The following is a 12955-nucleotide window of genomic DNA, read 5'->3' as shown; positions in this document are numbered from 1 at the left end:
CTTTTGTACTATTGTTTGTACAGATGAACGTGGTACCTTCAGGCGTTTGGAAATTGCTCCCAAGGATGAACCAGACTTGTGGAGGTCTGCAATTGTTTTTCTGAGGTCTTGGCTGATTTTCTTTTGATGTTCCCATGATGTCAAGCAAAGAGGCACTGAGTTTGGAGGTAGGCCTTGAAATACATCCACAGGTACACTTCCAATCAACTCAAATTATGTCAATTAGCCTATCAGAAGCTTCTAAAGCCATAACATAATTTTCTGGAATTTTCCGAGCTGTTTAAAGGCACAGTCACCATACTGTTTGTAAACTTCTGACACACTGGAATTGTGATACAATGAATTATAACCGAAATGATCTTGTCAGTAAACAATTGTTGGAAAAATCACTTGTCATGCACAAAGTAACCGACTTGCCAAAACTATAGTTTGTTAACAAGAAAATTGTGGAGTGGTTGAAAAATGAGTTTTAATGACTCCAACCTAAGTGTATGTAAACTTCAACTGTAAATGTCATTGTTGTAGAAGTTATCTTTATTCAAACTGTCCTGCAGGTCATTAAACTGTTTTGGAGAAAGGCCTTAGAATATGGCAATTATTGGGGACTGTGTCCTTTTTTTTTATTTTTTATTTTACCTTTATTTAACTAGGCAAGTCAGTTAAGAACAAATTCTTATTTACAATGACGGCCTAGGAACAGTGGGTTAACTGCCTGTTCAGGGGCAGAACGACAGATTTGTACCTTGTCAGCGAGGGGGTTTGAACTTGCAACCTTCCGGTTACTAGTCCAACGCTCTAACCACTAGGCTACGTCCTCAAGTTTTCTAGTAAGCTGTGATTGTAAAGTAAAGCTGATATAGCTTTAAACTGCACTTTGGTGTCTGAATGTGAAAAGTTGCCAGATACTGTGTGTGGCTGTAGGTAAAGCTGTCTGCAGCGGCCAGTGTTAGTCTTGATCCCTGTGGGCCTGGATTAAGCCAACTTCCTGCTCTCTCACAGCCCTCTTTTTTGAGGCACACCACTTGGAATGAAATAAGGTATAGTGACAACTTCCAATGACATGCCATCAGAACTTTTCAAATGTCTTCTTTGTTTTTCCCCAAACGGCTTGTCTGGCTGTCTGCGATCTGGAATGAAATGCTGCAGATTGAATTCTCAACTGTGACCATGTGGCTAACTGTGAATCACCTGCAGGTCTGCCTGTCAAGCCTTTTTGTCTCATCACTTTCTATTTTTGTTTGTGTGTCTGTCTATGGTTTTTCTTTATAGTTCTTACCATTCGGTCAACCTTTTAAGCTACCATATGTGGGGATATTTTAGTGTGTATATAACTAGTATTTTTTTTCACAAATCTGGGATTTTCAGTTTTTAGTCCGACTTACACGTACGTTACCATGGTAAATACCTTTTCGGTCTTTGTCTGGTTCGTTAATTGACATTGCAATTCCTTTGTTACTTGGTGAATTATTTTTATGTTTGTTTCTTTTCGTAATCATTGTTGGCTTTAAGCTTGATGTTGTATCCAAAATGTATATCAGGAGCATCTAAACTCAAAGAAATGAAGTGTCTCTCGTGTGACCTCAAGACAAACCACAACACTCTGACATATCTTCTGTTTCCCCTGTTTTAAGGATTGGTCAGACTAGCAAATCAATCATTGAATGCACTTTAAATCTCTTGTGACCGATTGTCTATTTCCAAAGAAATGGATTGTTTGCAAAATGGAAAAAAGACAACTAACAATCAATGTATTATATATTTGAGTTCTGGTTTGCTATTTGTATGAACTGAATAAGTGTGAAGAGTGGTCCTTAGTAAGCAATGCCACTGGCACTTACTGCTTTATATTCCCCAGGTTTAGCCTATTCCCTGCCACTCCACAGATATTGGAATACGTTTTAGACCTCAAACTAATGTGTAAAACAAAGATGTTTTGTTTTTTAAAGCAACTTCCTTTGAGCCAGACGATATAATTCTACAGAGGAACTGCATAATAGTTGTTCAAAATGTTAAGATAATCTTGTCTGCTGCTCTCTTGTCCCGTTGTTTCCATGTTTGACAGTTATTTTGATGTGCTTTGAATTGACCCTATTATTTAAATGATGTGATTGTTTAAGACGCAGACTAGGGAGTGGGACGCTGGGAACACTGGAAGTTCTGCTGGAATCATATCCTGGTTGAATGATTGCCAAAAAATAATCTACAGCCCTTTTCAGTCCACTGTTATTTGTGTCAAACAAATGTTCAAATCTGAGAAATTGCGCATTCCCTGTATTTTGTGGTGCGGAGGAGTAGTTAAGAAAAAAGCCCAGTTTTATAACCGGCCCCTCCCTCTCTGTTTGGACAGCTAATGGTTAAGGTGGGCACGGCCATTTACTATACAATACATGGCTTGTCGTCACTCAGCCCTCACAGCCATTGGTCCCTTTATGGCCCGCCATGTCATGTTGCAGCTTTGCTGTTATTGACAGTAGAATCACACTGAACCCTAGGCTGCACTAGATGCCAAGCTATCGCTAGTGGTTAAACATGGGATCCATCTGTGTTACCAGACAGGATAATGTGTTGGAATGGCTATAGAGCAGGGAAGGGCAGCTCTGAGCCACAGGGATGGCAGACTCCATCAGCTCAGTACAAACAGATAGCATGGGAACTGACTTGGGATGGGGAATTGGGTGGGTTGACATATCAAACAAACAAGGACTGTACTGTGCTGTTTCATCTAATGTGATTCACAAATTCAAGGACCTTGGCAATGGAGATGTGCATTTACGAATGGATTGTGTGCTCTTAACTGAATGTGTAGCGGTGCTGGATATATTGAGTGTTGTTGTGGATGAGTTGTAATAGTAAGACAAAGTATTGAATGCTGACGATGTAGCGGGGAAGCTGGTGAGGAAATAGGCTGGGTTTGAACTTGCACAAAAACGACCCTTGCCAAGTTTAGTCCAGAGTTATCTAAGTTACCACAGAGACTGGATATATATATATATTTTATATATTTTTTTTATTCTCCCTAATGTAGATGTCCTGCTATCATTTATGTAGTAATCAACATGGTCCTGTCGAGTCCTTATGCACACTATGTATTACAATGCATACGTTTTAAAGCTTTTAGGTTGTGTGTGAAACTGTTCTGCTGTGTGGACTGCGATGAATTCCTGTGACATGTTATTGTTGTTTACTCATTTGTTTTCTGATGCCAAAACAGGGTGTGTGGTTAAACAGTGATGAATATTGGACTATATTGTCACCTGACCAGTTCATGAAAAGATGTTATGTCTCTGATGCTGAGGACCAGTCCAGGTTTAACCCTCAACTACCCAGTGTTCCTACTACAGTACAATCACTGCCACTAGACGTAGTGACAACACTTCCTTAGGTTTGAAGTGGATATGAGGTTTTACAAAAATACGATTAATTTGTCATATCCTCACTATGGCAGTGAGTCATGGACTGTCAGCATGTCTTACTGCACTCTCGGTCTGTCTGTCTGTCTGATTCATGAGGCCCAATGTACTCACCTCAGATAAAATGTCAAGCTTACACTAAATTAGATGTTTTTTGTTCTGTAATTTAAAAAAATGTATTCTTGCTCATCTTTACATGTAGCTTTATTCTACAATCCATTAGCCAGGTATACTTCATCTAGCATCACCGCCCTACCTCATTGCTACTCTTGTGTCTGTGTGTGATGTGTATATATTTAAAATACTATAGGAAAATACCTTACTGGTAACTCCTTTCCACATGTATATGTAAACTCGTAACCTCAATACTACACAGTTGATATCATTATTGGGAAATCTGTTTTCTAACCTGCTTACTAAAGATGCGACTGTCAAGGGATGCCCAGTTGTCTCCAAATATATATTTCAAATCATTGCTATGCTGTAACTTTGATGGGTGTTTTACGTCACTTTCTGAGATTTTCACGGTTGATGGTGCTACCAGCAAACAGATTAACTGATCTGTGTCTCTTACCTCAAATGGTGCTAATTTTTTCTATGTTTTTATTCTCATTAAACTGTTTATTCAGGTTGGTGATCCCAAAATCAACGACAAGTCAAATTTCTTATTCTTTAAATCATACATTCTGGTTGTAGCAAAATCAACTCTGGTGTTGTTTTTAAGTCAAGTACTTCATAATTCCTAGTTCATCTTAAAATATATATTTTTAGCAGTTATCTGCATACTTAGGAATTGGACAATTTGAGCTTGCTTCAGATTTTGACTTGATCTCAGATCACCATTTAACCAAATACTGCTATTAGCTTGTTGCATATTGGCTTCATGGGCAGTTGTGCTAAAACCATTTTCTAACTGGACTGGGCAGTTCTATAAGAGAGATTTGGTCCTCAGTAAATGTTTGGTTATCCACAGGTCAATGCTGTGACAACACTTTTACAGACAGATTGCAGTTACAGTCCAAGGTTATTTCTAAGCAGTGTCTAGTATTTAGCAGAAAATTCAATATTGGCTTGGATGGGATTGTGAATTTATCTCAGAGAATATTAAATGTACTCCTAATTTTTTTTAATCTTGTAAAAATATTTTATAGATGGGTGTGAACTGTCCTGACAACCTCTTGTTGATATGTGACAATTTGAAAAATGTCAAAAATGCATCAATTTCACCTCTAAAAATTGTAATCGCAATCAATCACAAGTTTTTTTTCACTTCTTGTTGATCTTCATTCTTGCTACTCTTCCTGACCCCAGGAAGAGTAGCTTCTGCAAAAGCTAATAGGGAGCCAAATAAACAAATTCATAAAAAATATATATAAATAATTGCGAACATGCTCAATTGCTGTGAACCAGAACCATAGATCTATGAACAGTATATGTACTCCATCTGTGGCTCTGCTGTAGTCATGTGGTCTTTTACATCCCTCTTTTCTTGGAGTCAGAGATACAGGTTTCAGGAACAGTCTAGTTTTTGAGATCATACATATTCTTGTGTAAGGTGGTGTGCGGAGCCAAGCTCTGTGAATTTGTCCTTGGGGAGGGGGTGTGGCCTCATCAGTGTGTCCTAGGGTGGGACTGAGACCCTCAGTCACCATCCCCAAAAGGTGTCATACAGAAAGAAAATGTTATAAATATACATGTCCTTGCAGATCGGTCACACCTCTGCCATGCAACCGATTTTGACGCTTAGCATAATTTTGTGTTTGATGCGGTCCAGGTACACCTGTTCAATGTACAGATCAACAAAATAAATCCAGACTTTTATTCTATCAGAACATTTGACTCATGGCTCTTTTTCCATTGCACATCGTTGCCCTCAGGCAGCAGAAAACCTTTAAACTCCTCACAACCCCCCCCGATTGTTTTTAAAGGTCCAATGCAGATGTTTTTATCCAAAGATCAAATAATTTCTGGGTAACAATTATGTACCTTACTGTGATTGTTTTCAAATAAAATGGTCAAAAATAAACAAATTACTTACTTCTCAAGCAAGAATTTTGTTAGGACTGTCTGGAAATGGTTTGAGTGGGGAGGGGAAAACTAGCTGTTATTGGAAGAGAGTTCTGTAACTCTATTGGTCTATTAACTAATTTGTCACCTGATGATTACACCAGGCAAGCCCAAACTTAATCTCACCAAACAGGAGAAATTTCAGGCAGACTTTTCAAACAGCTCCTGAGCGGCGCAGCGGTGTAAGGTACTGCATCTCCATGCTAGAAGCGTCACTACAGACACCATGGTTCAAATCCAGGCTGTATCACAACCAGCCATGATTGCGAGCCCCATGCGGCGGACAATTGGCCAAGTGTCGTCTGGGTTTGTTCGGTGTAGGCTGTCATTGTAAATAAGAATTTGTTCTTAACTGACTTGCCTGGTTAAATAAAACGATCAAATGGATCCATTCCACTAATTGCACTCCAGCAATTACCATGAGTTTATCCTTCCCAATTAAGGTGCCACCAACCTCCTGTGGTTCAAAGGCACTTAAATCTTTTGTCTTGCCCATTCACCCCCTGAATGGCACACATACAAAATCCATGTCTCAATTGTCTCATTTAACCTGTCTCCCTTTCATCTACATTGATTTGAAGTAAATTTAACAAGTGACATCAATAAGTGATCATAGCTGTTGTATTCACCTGTTCAGTCTGTCGTGGAAAGAGCAGGTGTTGCAGGTGTAGAAGCACGGTGGCTAGGAAAAACTCCCTAGAAAGGCCAAAACCTAGGAAGAAACCTAGAGAGGAACCAGGCTATGAGGGGTGGCCAGTCCTCTTCTGGCTGTGCCGGGTGGAGATTATAACAGAACATGGCCAAGATGTTCAAATGTTCATAAATAATAATAATCACAGTAGTTGTCAAGGGTGCAACAGGTCAGCATCTCAGGAGTAAATGTCAGTTGGCTTTTCATATCCGATCATTGAGAGTATTGGATAGGTAGCATGTCCGGTGAACAGGTCAGGGTTCCATAGCCTCAGGCAGAATAGTTGATACTGGAGCAGCAGCACGCCCAGGTGGATTGGGGACAGCAAGGAGTCATCATGCCAGGTAGTCCTGAGGCATGGTCCTAGGGCTCAGGTCCTCCTAGAGAAAGAAAGAGAGAGCATACTTAAATTCACACAGGACACCAGATAAGACAGGAGAAATGCTCCAGATATAACAGACTTACCCTAGCCCCCCGACACATAAACTACTGCAGCATAAATACTGCAGGCTGAGACAGGAGGGGCACAACCTGAGGGGCACAACCCAGACAGGAAGACCACGTTAGTGACTCAACCCACTCAAGTGACGCAACCCTCCTAGGGACGGCATGGAAGAGCACCAGTAAGCCAGTGACTCAGCCCCTGTAATAGGGTTAGAGGCAGAGAATCCCAGTGGAGAGAGTGGAACCCGCTAGGCAGAGACAGCAAGGGCGGTTCGTTGCTCCAGTGCCTTTCCGTTCACCTTCACACTCCTTGGCCAGACTACACTCAGTCATAGGACTTACTGAGGAGATGAGTCTTCAATAAAGACTTAAAGGTTGAGACCGAGTCTACGTCTCTCACATGGGTGGGCAGACCATTCCATAAAAATGGAGCTCTACAGGAGAAAGCCCTGCCTCCAGCTGTTTGCTTAGAAATTCTAGGGACAATTAGGAGGCCTGCGTCTTGTGACCGTAAAGTATGTCTAGGTATGTACGGCAGATCAGAAAAGATAGGTAGGAGCAAGCCCATGTAATGCTTTGTAGGTTAGCAGTAAAACCTTGAAATCAGCCCTTGCCTTAACAGGAAACCAGTGGAGGGAGGCTAGCACTGGAGTGATATGATCATCTTTTGGTTATATTTAGCATTCTAGCAGTCGTATTTAGCACTAACTGAAGTTTATTTAGTGCTTTATCCGGCTAGCCGGAAAGTAGAGCATTGCAGTTGTCTAACCTAGAAGTGACAAAAGCATGGATACATTTTTCTGCATCATTTTTGGACAGAACATTTCAGATTTTTGCAATGTTACATAGATGGAAAAAAGCTTTCCTTGAAACAGTCTTGATATGTTCGTCAAAAGAGAGATCAGGGTCCAGAGTAATGCCGAGGTCCTTCACAGTTTTATTTGAGACGACTGTACAACCATCAAGATTAATTGTTAGATTCAACAGAAGATCTCTTTGTTTCTTGGGACCTAGAACAAGCATCTCTGTTTTGTCCGAGTTTAAAAGTAGAAAGTTTGCAGCCATCCACTTCCTTATGTCTTAAACACGGGCTTCCAGGGAGGGCAATTTTGGGGCTTCACCATGTTTCATCGAAATGTACAGCTGTGTGTCATCCACATAGCAGTGAAAGTTAACATAATGTTTTTGAATGACATCCCCAAGAGGTAAAATATATAGTGAAAACAATAGTTGTCCTAAAACAGAACCTTGAGGAACACCGAAAGTATTATTGCGTCAGGTCAAGTGCAGTTAGGCTACTTTTTTGTTGTTGCTTCAGGACAAAGTTGTGCAGTTAGCCTACTTTTCAGGACAATATCATATAAAATTTGATGTAAAATGATGGCCTTTATCAATGTTTATTCCAACATATCCACTGAGATTCACAGGGTCATAAATTCTATGGGCCAAAGGAGCCTAATTGAGCAGTTAGGATCATACCCTCTGATAGTGAGGACAGTTAGCTTGAGGACAGTGACAGCGAGGAAGAATGGGCCCCAAGAATCAGGTTTGAGAGGCAGTGAAATACTAGTTTATGCCCAACTTGTATTATCTTATGAAATGAGTGCTTGTTTATACCAGGTTCACTTAATAAATGTTCTGAAAATATCTGATTGTCCTTGGTATTTTAGTACCCTCATGGTATAGCATTATCAGAATGCCTATATCTTGGAAAAACCTAAATGTGTGGAGTAGAGTTAAAGATTTCATTTTATTTAACGTTCTGTCTCTAACTTATTGCCTAGTTAAATAAAGGTTAACTAAATGTAGGCCTACTGTATGTTTATGAAAAAAACAAAAATCTGTTAATCGCTTAAAAACAAACCTACCCGAGTCTCAAGCTCAGAAAATAGTCTAACTTTGTCAGTCTTTTGTTGTTGACAGCAACTTTGACTGGAGTTGTGAAACCAAGCAGGCAGACAAATAGAGATGAGCCCAGTGATACATCACAGCTCTGCTGAGCGTAGCATACGCAAATTAGACACCTTGTTTGGTATTTAGATTAGCATTATGGCATTTTACAGTAGATCACACATAAGCTCTGTATGCACTCTGAATTCTTTTCCTATCATCGCTGAGATCAATCCTCGCTCCCCATCTCTTCCTGGAGCTTTGACTTTGGATATGGGACACAGGCTGGCGGGCTGTGTCTGATGTGCTGGTTTCACACGAGGCGGAGTGGGCTGGGGATTAAAAGGCAGATTGATCTGGGTGTCAGCCAGAGATAAGCGGACAGGGGCTCTCTGATTTATTGGGGAGACGGGAAGTTAATATCAGCCCACATGCTGCAGTGGCACACAAAAACAAGAAAATCTGGCAATACTAGGGGTTTAGAATGTATGACAATGTCAAAGCTCCAGTGTAATATTAAACAAGCAATTATTACAGCGATTGAGAATCTCAATCTTTTACAATGTTGTGTGTGGTGGTGGGGGGGACAGATTTTTGTCTGTTTTGCATTGAATTAGTCTTTTGTATATTGTTAAATATGGTGGTGAAATGGCACTCCTTGTGAGCAAGCCCTTTCTGTTTGCCTCATAATGCATTCCATGTATTATTGCCTTACTAAGCAATGTGTTGTGCAGCTAGGCTTTTTCTCTGCCCAAGGGGGCTGCTCAATGTCATTAACGCTAACAGTTGCCACATGCCTGTAATGTATTGCTGCATCCGTTATTGACAATGAGATGATTCAGTGTAGTAATGATGGATTGGCCTAGGAGGAACAGCCAGGGCTGGGCTCTGCCTCCTGCAACCAAGCGTCGGTATACTGTGTCCTTTTAGTCACCGCTGCAGTACTAGAGACACATTCATCTTAAACACTGTTTACATTACACATTGTAGGGTATTCATTTAAATCCCTTTATATTGCTGTTGGTTTTAAAAACCTGTGTTTAAGACAACAGTGACAACAGGTCTACATACTATACCTTGCATTTGAACAAATATGACCACATACTCCATTGCCACAGTCTTGACCAATACATTACATGATATCTGCAGTATAATCAACAGGATCTGAAAAGAAATTGTGCTAGGCCTTTGTTCCCTCTCAGAAACCGTTGCCTATTTGGATATCTAAATTAACATTCACAATAGTAGGAAGAGGCTGATGTGACATTTGCTATGAAAGCCTGAGTCTCATTCTACCATCAGCAGTTCTCAAGATAATGAGAGTATGAATAGAAACCTGGCAGCGGTGATCAGCTCCACTGTTCTATTTAGACCAGGCCTCATAGAGGGAAGTTCAGTCATATGGTTTAATTCTGTTTGGCCAGTTTGGTGTGACCTGTCTGCTGCCTTTCAGTTAGACCACCCAGTTGAAGGATCCCTTATTCATTATTAGTGAAAATAGTGACAGAAGGAGTCTATTATTATTTCTAAGCACACTGTGTGTGACCACTGGAATCCTTAGCTTTGGCGGTTAAATCATGCTATTTTGAGACAATTGGAGAAGGAGAGAGGGGGTGTTATAGAGCAGAGGGGTGAGTGGCACCTCAAAATGTATGCCTGCTTTCACATCATTAAAAACCTTGGTGACCCTGAACACTATTTCACTCTCAGCGCTTGAGCTGCCATTGGTGACGGGTGGGAGTCTGGAGAGGTGTCAGCTCCGACACGGACTGGTTTAATCAGCGCTGCTGCTCCCAGGCTAACGTCCATCAGACTCCCTTTGATGTGCTGTCAGATAGCTAGGCCCCGGCCGCCTACTTCAGTCAGCACCTACCGACGCTTCACATTTCATCCCTTACCTGGGAGTGGGCTTAATTGGGCCGATTCTGGGACAAATGCTCTAGCCGGAGGGGGACACAAGTTATGGAGACACGAGTTATGGAGACAGAAGGTAATGGAGAGTGTGTAGAGATAAATAGTCCTGCAGGCATCTATTTAGAATTCCTCATGTGAAGAACCCACTCCATAATAAACTGGTGGTCTTTTGACAGTCTTGAAGCACAGCAGTGTCTCTGCGTGTGGAGTCAGTAGAGCGGTTAATACTATGTATCATATGGGAGACTATTACTGGCTACACAGACGTAAGTAGTCATGCATCTGCCATACCGTTGAAAAAGCCTGTAGGAGAGGAATCTGTTTTTGTCCAATTTGCAGCCCTGGTGAGGTACATACCCCATGTGTCCATATTGTTACTGAACCTACAGACAGCTGCCGCCTTCTCCTATGGTTCTGATCTCAACTATCCAGTTGTTTCAAACTCAATGCTCAAGATTCCATGTGAAAGACTTCCCCATATGTTGTCTTTGTTTTGTTTTTTCCCCAATATAATCAAAATCCCTCAAAGTAATCTGTATGAGTGCACAGTAGAGGGGTTTTAGCTCTAAGTACTATTGTGGATGATTGGTATTCACTTATAGTATTTACCGACAGGTATACATTACTTTTCCAGATCACAGTGACTAATCATTGAGTGAAATCTTGCAACAGTAAATGTTATTTTATGGTTATACTATATTGATGCGTACACATTGATCCAGCTAATGTTGTCGAAGCGTTTGCTTTTTGTTCTGAGTAATTTATTTTTGTGCTGCTCTTTTTTTCATGTTAGTAAATAAACTCCAGGGTTAAACAGACAATGAGATTCTTATAATGAATTCTGCCATTGGTCTTCAAAGTCATCAAATCATTTGCATGGTTAAGCATGCCAATCAAGCAATCAGGTTAAAATATCTCACTCTCTCCCCCAATCCATCCATGGTGGTCCTGGTGTCCATGGAAGAGGTGTCTGGAGACGTTCTGCTATGGGGGCCAGTGTGACTGAGATGCCCTCTAGTCAGCCTCTCATCCCCGGAGGGTAACAGAGAGGACGTCAGTCTTAACACTACCTCCCGCAGCGCCATGGACACAGTCTCTTGTGTCTCATATAATATTGAATACAGAGAATGATGTAAAAATGAGATGTTCTAAAAAGATGAGTCTCTTATGCTTCTCTCCCTCTTCCACGCGCGCACATACACACACACACACACACACACACACACACACACACACTAGAATGAAATGTTGAGGAGGTTTGGCGTCTGTGCGGGACCATATGTCCATGGAGTCTCACATTCTCACAAATTGGCCTTATTTAAAAGGAAATGGGTAAGGTGGCTCAGACACCTTACCTTCCTTTGGATTACTCTCTCTTTTTCTTGAGCAGAAGGCTTTAAAATGGCTTCGATTAATGCATAATGTTCCCTCAATTAAAAAATCCAAAGTGATCATGAATTTTTCATTCTTGGAGCGTTTAAGCTAATTATGGCACAAATGAAGAACATTGTGGTGAAACTCCACAAAGGGGTCTGACATTGACGGCCAATGTCACTGTCACGGGGCCACTCTGCTGCGATGCTAATCACCACAGCTGTTTAATATTCCTGCCTGTGTATTCTCCTCTCTACTGTCCTCTATCAACGCTCTCTCACCCTCCATCAGTCTCTCTCACCCACCCTATTTCTCACTCTCTCTCTCCCTCTCTCTCTGTGGATGGTGTTTATAATGGAAATTAACTAATTGTTGTAATATAATTTTAATGATTATATTATATAATGCAGTAAATATAGCTTGTTACTTGCTAAGCAATTTTGTCACATTTCAAGGGCAATCAATTTGTATAAGATCAAATCTGCCCGCCTCTGTCATGAGAGACAAAGGGAATATTGGGCTGCTCCCCCGACTAGATATTCATGACAACCCACTGACAGCCTCAACAATGACTCTAATGATAGACAACGTGTCAGCCATATGGAGGTCACTTACTGCCTGCCTGAATATTTGCTGAATTGATGATACATTGATGGGAAGTTGATATACACTACCGTTCAAAAGTTTGGGGTCACTTAAAATGTCCTTGTTTTGAAAGAAAATCACATTTTTTGTCCTTTAAAATAACATCAAATTGATCAGAAATACAGTGTAGACATTGTTAATGTTGTACATGACTATTGTAGCTGGAAACGGCAGATTTTTAATTGAATATCTACATAGGCGTACAGAGGCCCATTATCAGCAACCATCACTCCTGTGTTCCAACGGCACATTGTGTTAGCTAATCCAAGTTTATCATTTTAAAATTCTAATTGATCATTAGAAAACCCTTTTGCAATTATGTTAGCACAGCTGAAAACTGTTGTGCTGATTAAGAAGCAATAAAACTGGCCTTCTTTAGACTCGTTGAGTATCTGGAGCATCAGCATTTGTGGGTTCGGTTACAGGCTCAAAATGGCCAGAAACAAAGAACTTCTGAAACTCGTCAGTCTATTCTTGTTCTGAGAAATGAAGGCTATTCTATGGGGTTGAGGTCAGGTGA

At 40.8% G+C, this 12955-nt stretch overlaps 1 protein-coding gene across 1 annotated transcript in view; it reads left to right on the top strand.

Moving 5' to 3' along the window:
• LOC139410181 (AGBL carboxypeptidase 4) overlaps nt 1-12955 on the top strand; it is a 409027-nt gene that overhangs the window by 308483 nt on the left and 87589 nt on the right. The gene's annotated exons all lie outside the window — the stretch shown is intronic.

This window comes from Oncorhynchus clarkii, chromosome 5 (assembly GCF_045791955.1).
Source record: "Oncorhynchus clarkii lewisi isolate Uvic-CL-2024 chromosome 5, UVic_Ocla_1.0, whole genome shotgun sequence".
Taxonomy (NCBI): Eukaryota; Metazoa; Chordata; class Actinopteri; order Salmoniformes; family Salmonidae; genus Oncorhynchus; species Oncorhynchus clarkii.
This window is presented reverse-complemented; position numbering and strand designations above follow the sequence as displayed.